We start from the raw sequence: 21,541 nt of genomic DNA, 5'->3' as shown, positions 1-21,541 counted from the left end.
CTCAGCTCGTGTTTTTATTGCCCATACGAAATCAGATCCTCATCGAGATCCCCTAAACTCTTGTATTCTAAAGTCTAGGTGAATTTTAAAAGGGGGAAAATACCAATGAAAGCAAATGAAGCCTAGGGCCATAGAGCCATAAATAAAAACACATTGAAAAGCATCTTGTCTGCATCTTTGTGATTTCATTTTTAACCTCGTCTGTAGAATTTAAAGCTCTTACTTCAGAGAACAACTTTTTAGATAACAGAAGAGGAAAGCTATATGATGAGAGCTAAAGATTCAGTTCTTCTAAATGGCTTCTAAGTTTTGAATGTTTGGTTCTGTAAAAGCTAATCATCCAAATAACTGACTGAATTTTTCACTTCGTACTTAAACCTTTGGGTATCATGTAGACACTTGTCTAGAAAATGTGTTATGAACCAGTTTCCAAAACTCATACCTTAATAGTCACTGAAACATTGCAAAGAATATTAAAGATTATCTCTTTATTACCATTGTAGTTCTATCTAAACATCATCCTCACAATTACCATTCATTAACCCAGACCCTTGTCCTGGCACAACCCAAACTGAATTTGCCTAAGTTCATTCACTCAAAAAATAGTTTATTTTTCCCAAGTGGCCAGCATCGTGGAAAGGCTATTACTGCTCTAGGGGAGCTGATGGTCCATTAGGAGAACCAAACACGTAGGTAAGTCATTACTATGAACATTGTTGTGCTAGCTTTTTAATGTTGGTCTGAGCCCTGTTTTGCTGGCACACTGCCCATAGCTGATATTCCTTCTTTAAATGAACTCACTCTTACGACCTAAGATATTTACACCAAATGTACATTTTATATCTATCTATATGTGGAAAATCAGTAACATTTAACTCACAAAAAATAAATTTATAACCACTGAAGTAAATATCTTTTTTGGCGGACTACCTCAACACTCCCTTATATGCCATCGGTGGAATGCATAGCGTAGAAGTGGTGGTTTTACTGACCATGCTAAGGATCCTGGTTTAATCGATGCATTCTTGCCCTCATTTAATGAGTTTGTATTAAGTACCTATTATGTGCCAGGCATATTCTCTGATAGCAGTAACAATCTACTTAGTGACTTGAAATAGTACAGTGACAGAAATAGTGTTGCACTTCAGCAGTTTAATTTTCATTTGGTTTGGAAGATTAATAGCACTGGCATTGGGAATAGGAGATTAGGGGTTAAAACCCAGACGATAACAGTAAGGAAGTCCAAATCAAGAGAACTTGGGGATTATTTGGTTGTACGGAGTAAAGGAGAGGAAGGTGTCAAGAATGATCTCCAGGTGTCTGTCCTGGGTGACTGAGTATGGTTAGGTATCACATTCCTGGATTCATCTGGTACCTGACATGTTTAGTGAATCATTAACTTTCCTTATCTCCACCTTAGAGATTTACTGATGAGATATCATGGGATTAGTTTCACTATACTCTACTATAATGGTACGTTTACCAAAATAAATATATGGATATTGGTGTGCTGGGGCAGGGAGATAAACTGAACCAATTGATTTAAGACATGAAGTAGACCCCAACCTGCATTTTGCCTTTCTGAAAAATTGAATGCACTTAAAGACTTTGTTTTGAGGCAGTCTAAGATGGCCTCCAGGCTCAAGTAAGTCTAAGTTCCCTTGACTCGCTAAAAGAAAATAAAAATCCCAGATTCTGAAGAAATAATGTGGTCCTTGACTTCTAGTCCCCCTTTAAAACACACACACACACACACATGAATTGTTACAAATAATGAAGAACAGATGGCAACATTGTTGATACACCAGATAACGTCATCACAGGGAGCATGTCCCATCCTTCAGGTGTGGCCTCCACCTCTGCTGCCTCAGTCAATAATGGATGTTCCTGATGAAACAAGCAAAGGTATAAAGATACCTAATTATTCCTCAGAACAGAGATGTCAGTCAGTACAGCGAGAACAGCCACGTTGACCTTCTGTCAACAGAAAGAGGATCCTGTTACAGTTGCTCTTTGCTGCTTGATCCAGCAATTTATTATCTGGCCTTTCTCTAGAGAAAAGCAAACAAGTCAAGCACATAGGTACTTTCAGTAAACTGACCTATAAAATTATGGGACACCCTATGCACACTCTTTTAAGGTAATTACTTCCATCATTACAAAACCATCATTTGATCTTCTAGGTGAGACATACTGGAAGTTGGAGATTTATAAATATAGATGATAGAGTAGACCAGAGTCCAAAACCCCAAAACATGAAGACTGTTGAAAGATTTCAGATCTGGACTTTTAAAAATACTTTTTCTGTAGCGATGAGATCCAGAAAGAATAAATGCCAAGCATAACTAGAAAGTGGCTAGAGTTGGGAGGAAAACACAGACAGGTTGATTCCTAATCTGTTCCACACTGACAAGGAGCAGTTGTCCTGAATGTCTCTCAGGCATGCCTCCAGCAATTAAATTCAAACCTATCTATTCTTCAGGAGAACCAGAACCAGTGCCCCAGTCCCAGGCAGTCATCTTTTACATGTGGCTCTAATCGCATTGTTGAGAAAATAGCTCAAAGTGCCAAAGACATTGATGCCAGGTCCAAAGCATCATCTTTATATAGGAAGCACAATGCATTAGATTTTTTTTAATGTATCTATTAATTTCTATGGTGAGTTCTTAGAATTTCACTGTAACAAAATAGACACTTCACTATTAATGAAAGAGTGATTTTCAAGCAAATCTTTGATCCAGGAAAATCATTCTGGTTCTATGAAAGAGCTACTGTGCATACGTTTACAAAAATGAAGCTAACATTTAAACACTTCTTCACAGAATCTCACTTGAGAAAGGGTGGCTCATAATGGCTAATCAAAAAATTTTTTTCCTCTCAGAATTGCTTTTTAAAGAAAGCTAAACACAGATCCCACCAACTTTTTAGTGCTGACATTCAGAAGCTTTTCTTCTGCAGGAGTCTTGGAAGCTCTATCTTTACAGTGCCTGGGGCTGAGCAGCGGGCGTTGGGAAATGGAGCCTTATTGAGATATCTCTATGAGCAAGAACAGAAACACCCTCAAATGATTTCTTTTTAATCCTTAAAAAATGTATAGTATATATAGTATAACCATATTAAATTTAACATCACAGTCTTTGCAACATTCCTTGGTTAGGCTAGACAACTACAAAAGCTACCCTGGGTTGTATCAGTTTGAACTGTTTAATTAAAGTGGAAGAGCCTACTATGTCCTAGTCAGCACTATAGAATGAGTGGAGAATGAAAGGAAAAGATACAGACATATACAATAGGATCACCAACTCCCAAAGACTTTGTAATACAAAGGGAAAGACAGATGTTGAAACAAATAATAGGAAGAGACGCTGAACATTTGAAAGAAGATATTTACATTCTGGCCTGGAATTATGGTAATGTGTCTTATCTTGGTCTGGAGTAAAGGAGGAAGGATTTTTGAGTCCTCTCTATGTGCACTGATTCATTTGTTCGATCTTTTAATCATTCAGCAAATATTTACTGAGAATCAACTGTAAGAACAAAACAAAACCACTAGCCCAACAAAGCTTTATTCTAATGAAGGAAGACAGACAATAAACAATGAAAGATCAAATAAATAAATAAATAAATGGATTTTTCCAATTGGTCATAGTACTGTGGGAAAAAGCAAATAAAGTGAATAAGACAGGGCTTGCAGGAGGGCATGGACAACAAAGACTGAGGACGCTATTTTATAAAGGGAGGAACAGTGATCTTGCTGAGACCTGAGCTGAAAAGGGAAGGTATTAAAGGGGTGAGATGCATGGGGATCTAGGAAACAGTGTTTGAGTTAGCAGGTGCAAAGGCCCAGAGGCACACTAAGGAGGTCTGTCTGACTGGAGCAAAGTGAGCAGAGAGCAGAGCGATAGAAGGTAGTATCAAAGAAGTAATTGCAAAAATAGATGCAGGTTTAGAACATCTTCACTAGCAAGGGTCATTAACTTAATATTAAGCCATATGTTTATATAATCTTCGTGTGTCTAAGAGGAAAATCGTCAGTGATAAAATCACAGAGAATATGATTGGAAGGTTTCAAAGGAAGAGTACATACATTAAAATTAACATTTTAGTCCCAGACAATTTAGTCACACCACTTAGAAGAGTGGGCCAAGGAATATGATTAATAAAAATCAGAAGAAAAAAGTGAATAAAATGTAATCTCAAATTTCAAGAAACTCACAGTCCAGTAGATTTCTTTAATCTCCACAACAACATAACGAATTATATCAAAGAACTGATGTAACTAATGTGCTCTAAATTACATACATGGCGGACAAGCCAGAATTTAATGCCAATCTTTTATCTCTAAATCATGTGCGTTTTTACTCTAAAAATAACTTCCTGTTTAAAAATATCACCTTTTCTCTTGTTCCTACTTTTGTAGAAATTGATTTAGGCCAACCCTATTTGAAAGAGAGACATAAAATAGAACTATATAACTCAGAGCCACCTTCTTCAAATAAGAGAGAAAACTAAAGGTACAATGTTTTTAATAGTATCTAGAAGGCAATAAGTATTTACAGTTTGATATTGTAAAAAGAAAAAGTCCCTGTATTATATTCAAAGTACCTCTAAGTCCATTTGACTTGTGATGTTAAAAAAAAAAAAAAAGGAACTTTAATTGTCTAACAATTTTCATTGTGGAGCAATTTGTACAGCACAATCTCTTTTTTAAAAGTTAAAACAGGGACGCCTGGGTGGCTCAGTTGGTTGGACGACTGCCTTCGGCTCAGGTCATGATCCCAGAGTCCCGGGATCGAGTCCCGCATCGGGCTCCCAGCTCCACGGGGAGTCTGCTTCTCCCTCTGACCTTCTCCTTGCTCCTTGCTCACTGTCTCTCTCTCAAATAAATAAATAAAATCTTTAAAAAGATAAAAAATAAAATAAAATAAAAGTTAAAACAAAACTCAAAAAACCTAGCAGAATCTCAATTTCCCATTAGTTTTTTTTTTCTTAAGTCTCTAAGAACTTTTTTAAAAAATATAAAGAAAAATGTTCAATAATTCTTTTCTAATATGCTGTATCGTCCTGCAGATGATCTGGTTAGAAGATTTCAGAGGGAAAGCGAGGGCATTAAAATTAATAGTGGAGGTAGATCTCACTTAGTGAACTAAATTTTTATAACTAATATCATTGCAAAGCTCAAACATATGTATGGTTAAAATTCAGCTTCTGCTTAAAAAAAAAAAAAAATCCACCTTCGTGTGCATCTTTGATGGGGCAGGGTTGCCTCAAGGAGAAGACAGTGAAAAAAACAAAACAACAACAACAACAACAAAAACCCTTGTATATGTCCATTCACAACTAATATGTTATTAGTTCCTTCCTTGAAGAGTTTAAATTTCCCCTGCAGCTAAAAGATGTTCCTGTCTTTTTTATCATCCTTTGTAATCAGATAAGTAAGGGAGATCACAGGTGTCATGTCCCAGGCCTGGGGCAGTGTCAGACTGAGCAAAAACCTGCGTTCTTTGCTCTAGCCTACCATATGCATTTTCACAACATGAGGTTCTTTACTGCTTGAAAAATTAACACTGGTGAATCCCCTTAATTGGCCCTGACCGGTTGAACTCGGGAAAGGTGCCAATTATACAACCTTCCTGATTTCCAGGGTTTGAAAAGTACACATTGTCTGAGAGACCGTCACATTTCATTTTCTGATTGACTTTTAAAGGTGTATACCACTAATCAGTAAGACTTCTCAGAGTATTTTAATCAAGGGATGTTTGATTCATTAAGCTGTTATGATTCAGAATGAAAAAATGTGAAGGACACATTAAGTAGGAGTGGGAAGTATAGAAGAAATCCTGTCCGGGAGAAAGAAAACCCCAATGCTGGTGTCTCACTATAAAAGTGGTGATGACGTTGATGATATTGAAAATTTTTTCTCTAACAGTCGCTCTAGACCTAACTTTCCAAAAGAGGTGCTAGCCTCTGGTAGACTTCGTGTTCAGATGTCTGGGACTGCCATTCATCTAGGCCTTTCTCATTAAGCAACGTTGAACTGTTTTACTGAATCCCTGTTCTAGAGTTTCAGGAGAATATTCCAGTTAACTGGCAGTTCCATCTATTATAGGAAGATGTCATTATTTACCTAGATGTCATTATTTACCTACTTTTCTTTCATCCCAGTGATTTCCTAAGATGCGTATGTGCTTCTCCCTAACTTTGGGAAGGGGAATATATAAGAATAAGATTAATGTTGTAATGTTTTATTCCTCCATATGTAAATATAGACCTGTGTATATCTCTATAATCTTTTTAAAAATCATATCATTATTTCAACAATTTAATCTTAACATGCATTTGGCTGAAACTTCTCCAAATAGGACAAAGTTCTTAGTGTCCTATCCTCCAATATTTCCCACAAATTAACCTTACTGGAATCAACACATATAACCACAAGAAAGGTTTACATTTGCCAATACTCCTTGAAACCACAGCAGTCTTGAACAAGCTTTCAACTTCAACCCCCCTTGGCTTCACAGTGGACCAATACAATGAAGTCACCCTGAAATCCCAGGGAAATGTCAGATTTTCTGCTGTTTTCTTTTAATTGACTTTGAAGAATTGTTTGTATGTTCTAAATGGATAGGTGCTTTTTTTTTTCTATTTTTAATAGTTTCTCATTTTATTGTTTTGTACTCAGAGAATATGGTCCGTATGATTTCTGCTTTCTGCAATTAGTTGAGATTTTCTTTATAGACAAATAATACATGGTTAATTTTCTGTACTATATGTTTTTGACAAGACAGTGTATTCATTGTTTTTTGGATACAAAGTTAAGTATTAAACATGTTAATAGTGTTATTTAAAACTCTAGATCCTTTCTTGTTTTTGTCTAATTGTTCTGTTATTTCCTAAGGAGCTGTCTCCCACTGTGATTACAGACTGATCGTTTTTCCTTTGTACTTTTAACTGTTTTTGATTTATATACTTAAATGTTGTTAGATACATAATGTTCATGACTGTTATATATTACTGCGGATTTTTCCTTTTCTCAATATAAATTAGCCTCTGTCCCCTTTCACACTTTTTTTCTGGGACTATTTTTTCTTATGATACTTTAACAATATTTAAATTTTATCTTAGTTAGCATTAACTTAGTATGTATGCCTTATCCTTGATTTTATCTAATTAATTTATACAGTTACTTTATCTAAATTATTTAGATATCTCTTTTTTCTTTTTTATTTATTTAAATTTGATTAATTAACATACAGTGTATTATAAGTTTCAGAGGTAGAGTTCAGTGTTTCATGAACTGTATATAACTCCCAGTTCTTTTTTTTTTTTTTTTTTTTAAAGATTTTATTTATTTATTTGACAGACAGAGGTGACAAGTAGGCAGAGAAGCAGGCAGAGAGAGGAGGAAGCGGACTCCCCGCTGAGCAGAGAGCCCGACGCGGGGCTCGACCCCAGGACCCTAGGACCGTTCTCATTACAACCCATGCCCTCCTTAACGTGCATCACCCAGTTACCCCATCCCCCCACTCCTCTCTCCTCCAGCAACCCTCAGTTTCTTTCCTATGATTAAGAATCTCTTATGGTTAGTTAACATTAGCCTGGCATGTATGTCTTGTCTTTGATTTTAATTTCTCTAATTAATTTCTCTAATTTATCTAATTCATTTTAGATATCTTATTTTTTTAGATTTTATTTATTTACTTGAGAGAGAGAGAGCACAAGGGGGCAGAAAGGGAGAAGCAGGCTCACTGCTGAGCAGGGAGCCCAAAGAGGGCCTCCATCCCTGGATGCTGGGATCATGACTACAACCTAAGCCGAAGACAGATGCATAACTGACTGAGCCATATACGCTCCCTTATTTTGGGTATCTCTTATAACTAAAACATAGTTGGATGATTTTTATTTAACTCAAGCTGACAGTCTTTTAGTTGTAGAAATACTACTAAAAATTTACTACTACTAGAAATTTATTGTGATGACTTATATACTTGAACTTCTTGCCATCATAGTTGAAATTTTCTGTTTGCTTTGTGGTGGACTGTATTTTTTCTTCACAGTCTCCCTTTGTTCTATTGATAAAAGGTGGAGTAAAATTATTGTATTAACTTGGGAGTAGCAAGATTTATTTTATTGAGATTCCTATATGGTTTGAAGGTTATGCATTCTATTTCAATTTTTTCAGTTTTTGCCCTCATATTTCCAACACATATATACTGAATAAATAAGATAAATGAAATCCCTTTAGCAAACATTAATGGTGCTATTCACCTCATCTGTTAATTTTTTTTTACTGTAATGTCATCTGAAAACGACTTCCTTTTTCAAATCAGTAATGCACATGTACAGAAAAAAATTCATAAAGTACTAAGAGGGATATAGCCAAATATAAGTCTTTCTGACATCTCTGTCCCCTAGGCGTTGCACCCGTCCAGTTCTCTTTTGGCTCTTCTTCCTGGTGCTCATTTCTTATGTATCTTCTCAGACAGTGTGTGTGTACACAGACTTGGAGTCAAGCTTTTTCAATTTTTTTTTTTTAAACAGAGTATTATCACCTCTCATACACTGTTCTGTTTTTGTGCTTTGCTTATTTTGCTTTTGTTTTTACTTTAGCAATATGTTTTGGACATCTCAATGTAAATATATATGGAGACTTTTTTTTCTTGTTTGATTTTTGTGCTTTTCTTTGCAATTTTCTGAAGAGATAAGATATTCATTTGCTCAGTTTTTTTAAATTAAGACATATAGTGACAGCTATTACTACCCCCATCGCCCAGTTTTAAGCACCAAACCAGAAAACCACTGTTTTTATTTTCTTGCAGTGTTCCAGAGTTTTTCTGCAACAGTAAAACACAAATGTATGCATTTCTCTCCTCCTTATTCACAAAAGATAGCATAATATACAACTTGCCTTTTCACTTAATGGTGTACCTGAAGAGAACTTTCAGTATCTTACCCATAGAGTTTCTACATTTATTTTGACAATGGAAAGGTACTTCTCTATTTGAATGTATCATATTTTATTTAATAAATCTGCTACTAATGGACATTTGGTTTATTACTTTTTTGCAATTATAAGAAATGTTTTAATAAAATGCCTTTTTCATAAATTATTTCATTCACTTTAGAAGTATCTCTGTGCAAGTACATCATTTATATGCAAGAATATTTGTAAGATAAATTCCCAAGTGTAGAATTGTGCAATCTTTTTAAGGCATGAGTCTCCCTTGTATGGATGTACTATAATTTATTTAACCAGTTTCCCACTGACAGGTATTTTGATTGTTTCCAATGTTGTGCCAATCCAAAAATGTCTGCAATTAATTTTTTGTGTGTACACACAAGTGAAATTTCATTTGTGTGCATGCACATCTAGATATCTAGAAGCGCATTTCCTGGACCAAGGGCATTTTATAACTTGATTTGTAGCTTAACTGTTCCCACTTGTCTTCATATAGATTATGCTGATTTTACTCTGACCAGAAACATATGGAGCTTATTTTTTCACACTTTCATCGAATCAGTGTGTTATCAAAACATTTGAACTTTATTAATTTTATAGGTGAAAATATTATCTAGTTGTACTTCTAGTTTGCAATTTTCTTTCCATAAGTGAAGCAGAGCATATAGTCAAATATTTAGGAATCATCTATATCCCCTTATCCTTGCCAATTTTCCTATTATACTTTTGTTTGTTTGTTTGTTTTTTAAAGAAAAGAACTCTTAATATATGGAGGATATTAGTCTTTTATGACAAATATTTAATTTCCCACATCTCTACTTGTTTACTTTTTTTTTTAAAGATTTTATTTATTTGACAGAGAGAGATCACAAGTAGACAGAGAGGCAGGCAGAGAGAGAGAGGGAAGCAGGCTCCCCGCTGAGCAGAGAGCCCGAGGTGGGCCTCGATCCTAGGACCCTGAGATCATGACCTGAGCCGAAGGCAGTGGCTTAACCCACTGAGCCACCCAGGCGCCCTCTACTTGTTTACTTTTAATTGATATAATAATCTCTTAGAATTCAACAATATTAATTGTATTTATTTTTAAATTCTTCCTCTGTTCATCCTACTATCCCAGGAATGTGGGATGATCTTTGCCTGCTATGTTTTGTCTGAGTCATCCTCTGTGACTATGGGGGAAAGATAGGATGTACTACTGAGAGCAGACTGGTATCTTGCTTTTTGAGCGTGGAGGCCTCCCAGCACTGTTAGGGTTGAGGAGCACCTGCCTCGAGCAATGCACTGCCTTTCTGGCTCCAGGGCCTTCTCACATTGACCTGTGGGCCAGCTTCAGCTGCTGCCTATGATCAAAACAGGTGGGAGTGGGAAGAGGGAGGGACTGCCTGCAGGAACAGCGAGAGGCACCCCTTATGCCACTCCCACACTCAGATGTGTGCCTATGGACCCTTCCTTTTTGTACCCACTAACTCTGAGCTTAGCCTTCCCAAGAATTGTTCCCACCTGGTGTAAGTACTGTTTGTGCATGTTTTGAGCCACACTTTCTGAAGGTTATTTCTCCCATGACCTGATCCTATGTAATTATTTTTTTGTTGGTTGGTTGGTTGGTTGGTTAGCTGGTTTTAACACTTGGGAGTTCTTCAAGATTTCTAGTCTGCTATTAGCACTCTTTCTTAATTTTCAGTACAGTTACTGATTTCCCACTCAACAATATTGTTTTGGTCATTTTGTGACATTTTGGCTTAGAATGCTACCTTGATCTAATCTCTGCAAATTACTTCGAAAACCTAAAAGGTAGGAACACTACCTACCCTGCAGTTTTGCTAACTTTGACCTTCTTAAAGTCAGGCAGGGTAAAATATATAACTTGGTACTTGTTTGACATGGTGTCTGGCTCGTAAGAAGAATTTAGTAAGCATCTATTGTATAATGAAATAAGGAAGGAAGATGAGAAAGAAAACAGAGGAGTTTTAAGAATTATTTCAGGGGCACCTGGGTGGCTCAGTAGGTTAAGCCTCTGCCTTCAGCTCAGGTCATGATCTCAGAGTCCTGGGATCGAGCCCCGAGTTGGGCTCTCTGCTCAGCAGGGAGCCTGCTTCCCTTCCTCTCTCTCTGCCTGCTTCTCTGCCTACTTGTGATCTCTGTCTGTCAAATAAATAAATAAATAATCTTTGGGAAAAAAAAAAAGAATTATTTCTATCAGGGTCAACTAAACATGTTTTTATTCAATATATCACCACATGTTAGGTACCACTAGGCACAAATGTTATAGAAATGAATAAAACACTCTCCTTACCCTTCTAAAACACACATGTGTGGAAGAGAAGGGAAAAGATCAGAATCATGCTTCTGAAATTCTAAGAATTAATATCTTAGGAAAAAATGAATAGAAGTACATGGTAGCTAAGTCTCTAGGCTTTAGAAGAGAGCAAAGAAGGTAATTCCTAATAGAATAATTTGAACTAATAGAGAATATTTTTTTCAAGGGACTAAAACCAGAGTTGGAAGAGAAATAGAAGTCTAGGGCACCTGGCTGGTTTAGTCGGTAGAGCGTGTAGCTCTTGATCTTGGGGCTGTAAGTTCAAGCCCCACTTGGGAAGTAGAGATTACTTAAAAATAAAATTTTAAAAAAAGTAGAAGTCTAGACCACATGTTTTCTTATATGCCCACAAAAGGTTTTGCAGATGTATCTCCAACTCTTCCACATATTCACAGTCATAAAAATGAGCAATCACTGCATATTTTTAAAAGATGGCCTAAAAGTAGTCACTTGGAAGTACAGATGACAGATAAACTATCACAGAAAAGAAATCATTTCAGATATTAAAATAAGTTATCTTTTGAACTTAGTTAACTTTCAAGTAAATTTGGCTTTTAGAATTCATTGGGCTTGTGCTTTTAGGCAGCATACCGATGCACTGAAGTTATACTAGGAAAATGGCTCAACATTATTAGCAAGAGAAGGTTTGCTTCTCTGATGGGTGCTCCACTCTGCAAAACCTAATAGCTCACGTCTGCTCTCCAGAATGAATATCTGAGTGTAAACAGATCCACCAGGTTGGCCTGATACAAAGACTAGGGGCAGGAGCCCCATAGCCAAGAGAGATGTGGGGGGAAGGGCAGGCAGCAAGGAGGCCAAGGGAAAAGAATTTTCTGTGCTCCCATCCAAGGTTGACCCTATGATCTAAAAGGTGACAGTGCACTAAATTCTGAAAGGATGTTTTCCACTATCCTCTGAATTCCATGTTTTTATATTCCATGGCATTTAAGATTGGGCTTTTTCTGATAAATAAACACACCTTCCAGGTACTCTAGAGCCCAGTCTTGAGGTATCATTCCAGAGTTCTCTAGCACGAAGCCATCTTTCTTCAGAATGGTGTGAGGTGATAATAGGCGCTCTCAGTAGATAATGATCAAGAGGACCAGTACTGGAGACAAATGCCCTGGAGGGGATAATCAAGTTGCTTGGCCTCCTCTTGGCTCAGTTTCCTCACCTGTGACATGAAGGTTATGACGGTAATTAGCTCTTATGGTTGCGGTCAAAATTAAACAAAACTGTATTCATATACCATCAGCATGGGTCTTGGCACACAACAAACATTTGCAACTGTTATCTTTTCATTACGATTAATTTCTTCATACCACCTAGCTTCAATACTTTAAATGGGTCATTCTTAAAAACATGGTCTGCGGATCCCAGAAGGTTCTGAAACCCTCTTAGAAGGTCTACAAGTTCCAAACAATTTTCATATAAATATTATTTTCATTAGGCAATAAATATCTGATTTTATTTGCCTCTTTACTCTTGTCCTGTCATGAATGAGCAGTGGAGTTTCCCAGAGGCTACACAGCATGTGATATCATGGTAGATTAAATATAGGAGCATATGAAAACTTAGCCATCCTCTGTAAAGTCAGATATTAAAGAGACTTGAAAAACATGAACAGTGCAAATCTTCTCACTCAACGTCTTTGCTTTAGAAAAATATAGTACATTTTTTGTAAAAATATGTTAACATGCAAGGGATTTATTATTATTTTAATTAATTCACAAATAATTTCTAAATTTCTGTTCTAATTTAATAAATTTAAATATATAGAACGTATATAAATAAGTTCTTTAGATTCCTTAATAATTTTTAGGAGTGTTTCAAGGGTTCCTGATAGCAAAATGTATCAGACCTGCTGCCTTAGATCACACAGGTAATCATTAGGATAATTACTTTTTTCTCTATTTATAATGGTTTTTAATCTTTTTTTATTTATGAAGGGAATAGGAATATTTAGAGCATAAAAATAACTAAAGGGAAGGATTAGGTATCCTGTAATTAAACCATTCAGTGATAGCCATTATTAATATTTTGGCACATATCCCTCTGGTGTTTAGTCCATTCATATATCATGCACAGAGAATTAAAATGGGATGATATGGTACATAATATTTTGAAATATTTTTCTTTTACTTAAAATACATCGTATCATCTATCCATCTCATTAACTGCTCTACAATAGTCTTTCTGAAAACTACATTATCATTTACTTCATCAAGCTCCTGTTTTTGAATTTCTTGCTTATATTTTTTTCATATTACAAACAATGTCATAGGATGCATCCTTTTTATACATATTTGATTATTTCTTTGAATATATTCCAAGAAGTAGAATTGTGGTGTCAAGTGTATGCATATTTTTAAGACAATATGTTTCCATATTGCTCTTTAGAAATGTGCCAAGCCCATATTTTAGCAGTTTACATTAGACACACTTGTTATTAACCATTATTTCATATCCTTGAGAATCTGATAAATTGAAAGTGGTATTTCATTGTTATGCTTTACATTTCTCTAATGTTTGATCTCTATGAAAATGTGAATTTCAATGAAAGAAGTAGTAATCATCCCCATGATCTAACAAGTAGGACTACTTTATTTTCTTTTTAAGATTTTATTTATTTATTTATTTATTTATTTATTTATTTATTTATCTGAGGAGTGGACAGAGGCAGACACTCTCAAGAAGACTCCAAGCTGAGCCTGATGCTAGGCTCAATCTCACAACCCTGAGATCATGACCTGAGCTGAAACCGAGAGGCAGATGCTTAACTGACTGAGCCACCCAGATGCCCCTAACAGATAGGACTACTTGGAACTGTGTAAGTTACATAATGCTATTCAAAAGTAAGGTAGTATTATTGTTTCAATATTTTGTTAACAATTAGTTTACCAAGGCTATTGAGGCAACATCCCAGACAGGTAAAATTCTCAAGAACGTTATTGGAAGGAGGAACCAGACTTAGGTGGCACTGGAAAAAGAGATCTAAAGATGGAAATGACAGTTCCATAGGATAGGATAGGATAGGTTAGGATAGGAATGGAAAACCAGAGAACCTGACAAACAATGGTACAGGAGGGTACTAGATGGGCATGGCCTGAAGAAACATAACCATCAGGCAATGGGCCAGTCTGAGGTTGGGCTAAAAGAGCATTGTAATTTCAGGGTTCCTATCCTCTTCTTCCTTGTCTCTTTGATCCCTTCCCTTCCATCATTTTGGGCTAAATTAACTGAGATAAGACCTATCGTAAAGATGCTGGCAAGAGCTAAGCAGAGTAACAGCCCCCAGGTAGGAGCTCAGTGCACTCACAGACTCTACCAGGAAGAGAAACCCATGCTGATTGTACAGCTTAGTCCACACAACAGCAACAGAGCACTTTCTACAGATCCAGACTCACATCTCACCAAGTCAACAGCAGCAAGCTCCTAAATCTTCCTGGTCCTCATTAGGAAGGGCTAAGGAATCAGCTTAGACCAAAGCTGTACCTGAGAGGAGCTTGGGAAAGGCCAGCCCAACTGAATACCAGACACTTCTAATGGCTTCTAATGCCACTAATCTCATTCTGCCCCTGAAACTCCAGGCAGAACACTGCACACAGTGGGGCCTGTAGATATTTCTCAAATGAAAAATAAGTAAATAAATGGTTGGACAAGATTTGTAAAACTCATGAAACTAACAAATGATAGTATTCTTAAAATTTGTTGTTCATTCTTCAAAATAAAGATTTTTTTAATTAAAAATAATGTGGAAAATAAAATCTTTATATCCATGTATGTCAATGGTCATTGCCTCTAATGAAAATTTCCTACCCGGAATCCTAATAAATATTTAAGCCGTTCCGATCTACCTTGCCAGTTGGTACTTAAGGGGACTTAAGCATTGGATTATAAGAATGGTTGCTTCGGAAGCTTTGAAGTCTACTGTTTTAGGCTGTGTGATCACAGGAATGTCTCATCCACTTCCCTTTCTCCTTTATTTTCTAATCTTTTGTTAAAGAAAAGTAGCTATAAACATGCCAACCTGTGTTGCTATAATGATTTTCTTAGTTAACACTGTAGTTAAGGTTACATACAGACTTTGACTGTAATCCCCCTTCTTCACCAGTTCCCAAGGTTTTGGACACATCCCTTTAGCTTAAAGCTTTCCAGTCTTTGTTCCTCATTCAGATAAACTTTCAACTTGGTCTATTCAGCTGCTTCTGAGAAGAGAGAAAACAAGAAGTGTAAAGTTTTATCCATGGGCGTTAGAAAATCTTAACCTATAAAAGTTGACACATTCATTATGGTTACTTGTTACTTGGGAAAAGTATCATCATCCGGGGAATTATCACAGCATCAAAAGACCAGGAGAGAAGAATCAGATGATGTCTAAAAGTCACTGTGGTTTTTTGACTGAACCTACTCAGGTATCTTCACAATTTCAAAATGTCTGAAAAGCAGCCTATTGATAGGTGGATATCCCATATGCTAGAATTATGAATACTGTTAAAAGTGAACTTTTTAAATGCACTTCAGGGTAACTTTTGTGCACAGACAATAATATGTCGTGGTTTACTTTAGTATAAAAATTAATATGAGGGTGCCTGGGTGGCTCAGTTGGTTAAATGTCACCTTTGGCTTAAGTCATGATTCTGGGGTCCTGGAATTGAGCCCAGCATCTGGCTCCCTGCTCATTGCTCTCTCTCTCTCTCTCTCTCTCTCTCTCTCTCTGTGTGTGTGTGTACACTCTCTCTCTCAAGTAAATAAATAAAATCTTAAAAATATAAAAATTAATATTCAGTTCATTATGATTATAATATCAAAACTTTCTTACTCTTTTAAAGTTATCCCACAAAACCTATAAGCCTAACACAGTTCAGCAAACATTTTTAAAGGCCTTTTATGAATATTTGGCCCATTTACAGATTTAATTAAATGCCTTAAAATATTCTTACCTGTATTTATAAATTCAGTATATTCATTTTTCCTTTAAATATATTTTCTGACTTCACAAACTCTTCCAAAGTGTTTAAGGAAATCATACAAATTTCATAAATTAAACATAAATTTTTAAGTCTAAACCAATAATGCAATTCCATGTGTAAAATTTGAATCATAAATCTGACATTTACTCTAAGAAGCCACATTCTCTTAAACAAATTACAAATGCTTAAAATACCAAACATGTATAAATTTCTTTATGCAAAAGTAATAATACTATGGGTTTGATTTTAATAAACAGTGTGTATTGAATTCTGTATTGAAGGGAACTCAAAAGTTGTTTATTTGCTAATAAATAATTATGTCCTCCCAAACAAATTTGGAGTGTACCTCCTCAGGCCCTCAAGACCCTCTGTCCTTCCTGGAAATGCTCAGGATATTTTCTTTCCTGATTCACTTTTTCCCATTTTTTTTCTTCTCTTTGAAGAAAAACCACCACCACAAAATCCAGAATTAAAGTTAATTTCTTAATGTAGAGAAATCTATCCATTCTGGGTAAACTTCTAATTCGGCCTTGTGCAAGAAAGTCTTATTTTTTTCATCCTAAAAATCCTATCAAGCTTGACAACAAAAATCCAGTGGTATCTGAGTATCTGGTAGCATTACAGATGCTCGTTCTTCCTCTAAAATACAAATGTAAATTAATATATTTTTTTCTAAATAGCACTTATTTTCCTTTCAGGTTAACTAGGTGTTAAGTCTCATCAGGACAAAGATCATAACTTTTACTCTCTTTTTAACTCCACACTTGCAATTATATATAATGGTGTTTGTGCTGCTGGTTTGTGTGGACCCAGAAATCATGCTTGTCTCCTACATGGTGTCCTTTGAGAATGGGTGCAGTAAATTAAAGGTAGGTGCAAATTTTTTGCTACTCATCCTATTGAGAGATGAGTCTATTTTCCTCACACTGATTCGGGACTGACATTTGTCACTTACTTGAGCAAAAGAATATGATAGAGGAAAATTTGGGCTAGCTCCAGGACTAAACTTTAAGAAGACTGTTAGCTTCTGCATTGCCCTCTTGGAGCTCTGAGTCATCAACTGAAAAGTCTGACTTTCTTGAGCCTTCTATAAAGTGAGGAAGCTCAAGACCAATGAAGATAACATTTGTAGGTGCTAGCCAACAGTCACCATCTGTACCAGACATTTGAATCAATCGTCTTGGACATAAAGCTCAGTCAAGACTTCAAATGACTCTAGTTGGTATCTGACTGCAACTGTGTGAAAGATCCCAAGCAAGAACCGTCCAGCTGAGCACAGTCAGTCCACAGAAATATGAAAGCAAATAATTAATTATTTTTGTAAGCCAGTCTAGTGTGGAATGATTTTTACTAGGCAACAATAGATAACTGGCATAGAAGATCATCATGACTATGGTTCTAAATCTGAAACCTTGGCCTTACTTGTGCTTAGTTGTTGAAATGCATTCCAGTCTTATAGTATACTCAGGGAAACTTTTGATAGCCAACAGCATTTGGCAAGCCTGTATCTCTATTCATGCACTCAGAGAGAGTTTTTTCTTAATTTTTTCTTTGTCTTTTTTCTTCCTACATTTTTCTTTATCTCTTTCTCTTCCTTCCTTTTTCTACCTTCTTTGTTCTTTTTTTAAATTTTTCTTCTCTTTTCCTTTCACCTTCTCTTTCTTCTTCTGTATCTCATTCTTCTCCTTTCATTATTCAGCACTGCCTCACAGAGCTAGTTTTAAGAGCTATATTTTTAAAATAGGCAGCATTAACTCTAGCATTAGCACCATAACCAGCATGAATGAGAACATACTAAATGCCAGCATTATCTTCTAATTTAATTCTCATTATAGGTCCATGAAGTAGGTGCAATTAATATTTCCATGTTATAGAGAGAAACAGACACTTAAACTTTCACCTGAAATCCTTAAGTCCAAGCATTTCACAGAGTCATATCATGGCATCTTCGGTCTTATGGTATGAATAACAGCTCATGCTCTACATTCAGCTGGGCTTGAAAGTTCTCAGGGTTCTCATTTCCTTAGCGTGCATTTACTATTTTAAAAGAAATGACTAAAGATCAATTCACAGTGAATCTAGTGGACTCAAGTATTCACTTGTAATTTCCCCTGTCCCTAAGTGCATACATTTAGAAACTGTTAGAATCCATTCACTGATTCCTTAACATGTGGAGTAAAGCCATTATGGTAAACAGGACTAAGTGGAAGCTCCTGTAACTGCACCTCATCTCCAGGCTGATAGTAAATTAGAAGTAATGCCACATCCATGGAAGAATTAAAGAGATTAGTCACCATAAATGACTCTTAGAAGGTAAGGGTCAAGAGAATAACAAAAAAATATCACAGACAGAAAGAAAATATCACAAAAGACATATCTGATAAGGAACCATTACCTAAAATACACAGAGAACTTTTAAAATTCAACAACTAAAAAAACAAACAACTCAATTAAATCATGGGCAAAAACCTGAAAAGACATTTTACCAAAAAAGATATGGAGACAGCAGATAAGTATACGAAAAGATGTTCAACATCACATGTCATTAAGATAACAAGACAGCACTTACACCTATCAGAATGGCAAAAATCAAAAACACTGACAATACCAAATGCTGGCAAGGATGTGGAGCAACAGAAGTCCTCATTCATTGCTGGTAGGGATGTAAATTAATACAGCCACTTTGGAAGACAGTTTTACACTTCCTTACAAAACTAAACATGTCTTACCTTATCATGCAGCAATAGTACTCCTTGGTAATTACCAAAAACTTAACATTCATTTATAGACATTTTATTCATAATTGCCAATACCTGGAAGCAACAAAGATGTTCTTCAATAGGTGAATGGATAAACAAACTATGAAATATTATTCAGTGCTAAAAGGAAATAACCTACCAAGCCATAAAAAGACATGGAAAAACCTTAAATGGGTGTTACTAAGAGAAAGAGACCAATATAGAAAAGGCTACATCCTATATGATTCCAATTATATGACATTCTGGAAAAGGCAAAACTATGAAGACAATAAAAATATTAATGGTTGTTAGTGGCAGCAGGAAGGGAGGGATGAATAGGCGGAGCGTAGAGAATTTTCAGGGCACTGAAACTAAGCTGTATGATACCACAATAGTAAATAACATATCATTACACATGATCAAAACCTATAAAATGTTCACAAAGAGCAAAATACTAAAGTAAACTATGGGCATTGTATAATAATGTGCCAGTGTAGGTTCATTGTAACAAATGTACCACTCTGGTAGGGGAAGTTGATAATGGGGTAGGCTATGCATATGTGGGGGCAGGAGGTATATAGGTAGGACACCTCCATATTGTCTATTTAATTTTGTTGTGAACCTGAAAGTACCCTAAAAAAGTCTATCCAAAGATTTTTTTTTTTTTTAAGCAGGGGATTATTTACTATATTAAGATCATACATGTGTCTCCAGACCTAGTTCTTTCTCTAGGTCTGGATTTATAAAAACTGGTGGTAAACCAAGTCTGATTAATATGATATCATTAAAGTAGGAAATGTCTGTGACTCTATATATTTGATCAATCTCAAGCAATGACAGCACAGATAGTGTAATAACTTTTGCAGGTAACCATTGCTAATTTGATGATTACCAGTTGTCATAAGTGAATGGTAAAACTATTGTGTTCAAAAACAAACAAACAAAAAGGCAGGGGAGGTCAGCCCTCCTATTCTGTTACAATCAAGTCCAGAAGAACTTTGATCATCTTGATATTCCATAGAGTATCACACTAGTACACTTTCTTTTTTTTTTTTTTTTAAGATTTTATTTATTCATTTGACAGAGGGAGATCACAAGTAGGCAGAGAGGCAGGCAGAGAGAGAAAGGAGGAAGCAGGCTCCCTGCGGAGCACAGAGCCCGATGCGGGACTTGATCCCAGGACCCTGGGATCATGACCTGAGCCGAAGGCAGAGGTTTAACCCACTGAGCCACCCAGGAGCCCCACTAGTACACTTTCTTAATGAGGTTATACAAATTAGGCTGGAGAGCCACAACTGATAAGTACTCTGGCTGTCCTATTTAGACACATGCATATCACAAGCTAGAAGAAAAACGCTATAAAGGTTAATAAGGTTTCCTTATGATAAACAAGTGTTTTTTCAATGTTTTATTATGAAAGTGTTCAAACACATAAAAAAGTTGAAATAATTTTATAGCAAATCCCTGAATATCAACACCTAGATTCTATAATTTACATCTTGCTATACTTGCTTTATTGTATTGAATAAAGTGTTTAGGAGTTCAATAATCTGGAGCATGTCAGGATATCCCCCTCTTTTTTAAATGATTTTATTTATTTTTTATTTGACACAGAGAGGGAGAGAGATCACAAGTAGGCAGAGAGGCAGGCAAAGAGGGGAGAAGCATGCTCCCAGCCGAGAATAGAGCCCTAATTGGGGCTCGATCTCAGGACCCTGAGATCATGACCTGAGCTGAAGGCAGAGGCTTACCCCACTGAGCCACCCAGGCACCCCAGGATATCCCTTTTAAAATAAAAGCCAAGTTGTTTCATCTTGCATGCCCTATCACTAAGAAAAAGATGTAGTACTTGGGTATTGGAGGCAGCACATAGTGCTCTTAGGAACACCACTCTGATTTAGTTGTTGGACAATTGGAAGACTAGCAAATTCTAATGGATCCCAGAGCAAAAAGAAGGCTCAGCAACAAATCCAGTCTACAATACAAAATTCCCTACCCTCCAGACTACATCATCCAACAAATTCAGTGACACCAGGGGTATTCATAGTAAATAGATCGAAGGAAGCATGCTGAACACAAGTGTTAGGTCTTTGGAAAATGGTAATACATTTCAGATTTTAGAGCAAGACTGTCTTCTGTGGCAGATACAACACATTTTGTAAAGTAGCCCCTGGCTGTTATGAAGCTCTAGTAGAGATTAAACACCTGACCAAATGGCTATATACACGTTGCAGCCCATTACAAACTGGTATTTTCATATCTACCAAGCTATAGAATCAGACAAGTGCAGCAGCAACCTATCATACTATGGAAATGGCATAAAATCAGGACCAAGAAAAATCAGAGGATACAAAAAAACTACATGAACAGGACTTACTTCTGCTACATTAATGCCTAAAACCTCTATTCATACTTCACATCTCATTGAGGCATGGAAGTATTCCTAAAGCCAGCTGATGGAAGGGGGAAAATCTTGGACCTGGCTTATAGCTGTGTTGGCACACTATGTTGGAACAAACTAAAAATGGACTGCTATCCTAACATAGTCCTTCTG

At 36.2% G+C, this 21,541-nt stretch overlaps 1 pseudogene; it reads left to right on the top strand.

Annotated features, from left to right (window-relative positions):
• The first annotated feature begins 19,609 nt into the window (after positions 1-19,609).
• Positions 19,610-19,748, top strand: LOC131826248 (small nucleolar RNA SNORA72; annotated as a pseudogene).
• Positions 19,749-21,541: the final 1,793 nt, after the last annotated feature.

The sequence above is a fragment of the Mustela lutreola genome, chromosome 2 (genome assembly GCF_030435805.1).
Source record: "Mustela lutreola isolate mMusLut2 chromosome 2, mMusLut2.pri, whole genome shotgun sequence".
NCBI lineage: Eukaryota > Metazoa > Chordata > Mammalia > Carnivora > Mustelidae > Mustela > Mustela lutreola.
This window is presented reverse-complemented; position numbering and strand designations above follow the sequence as displayed.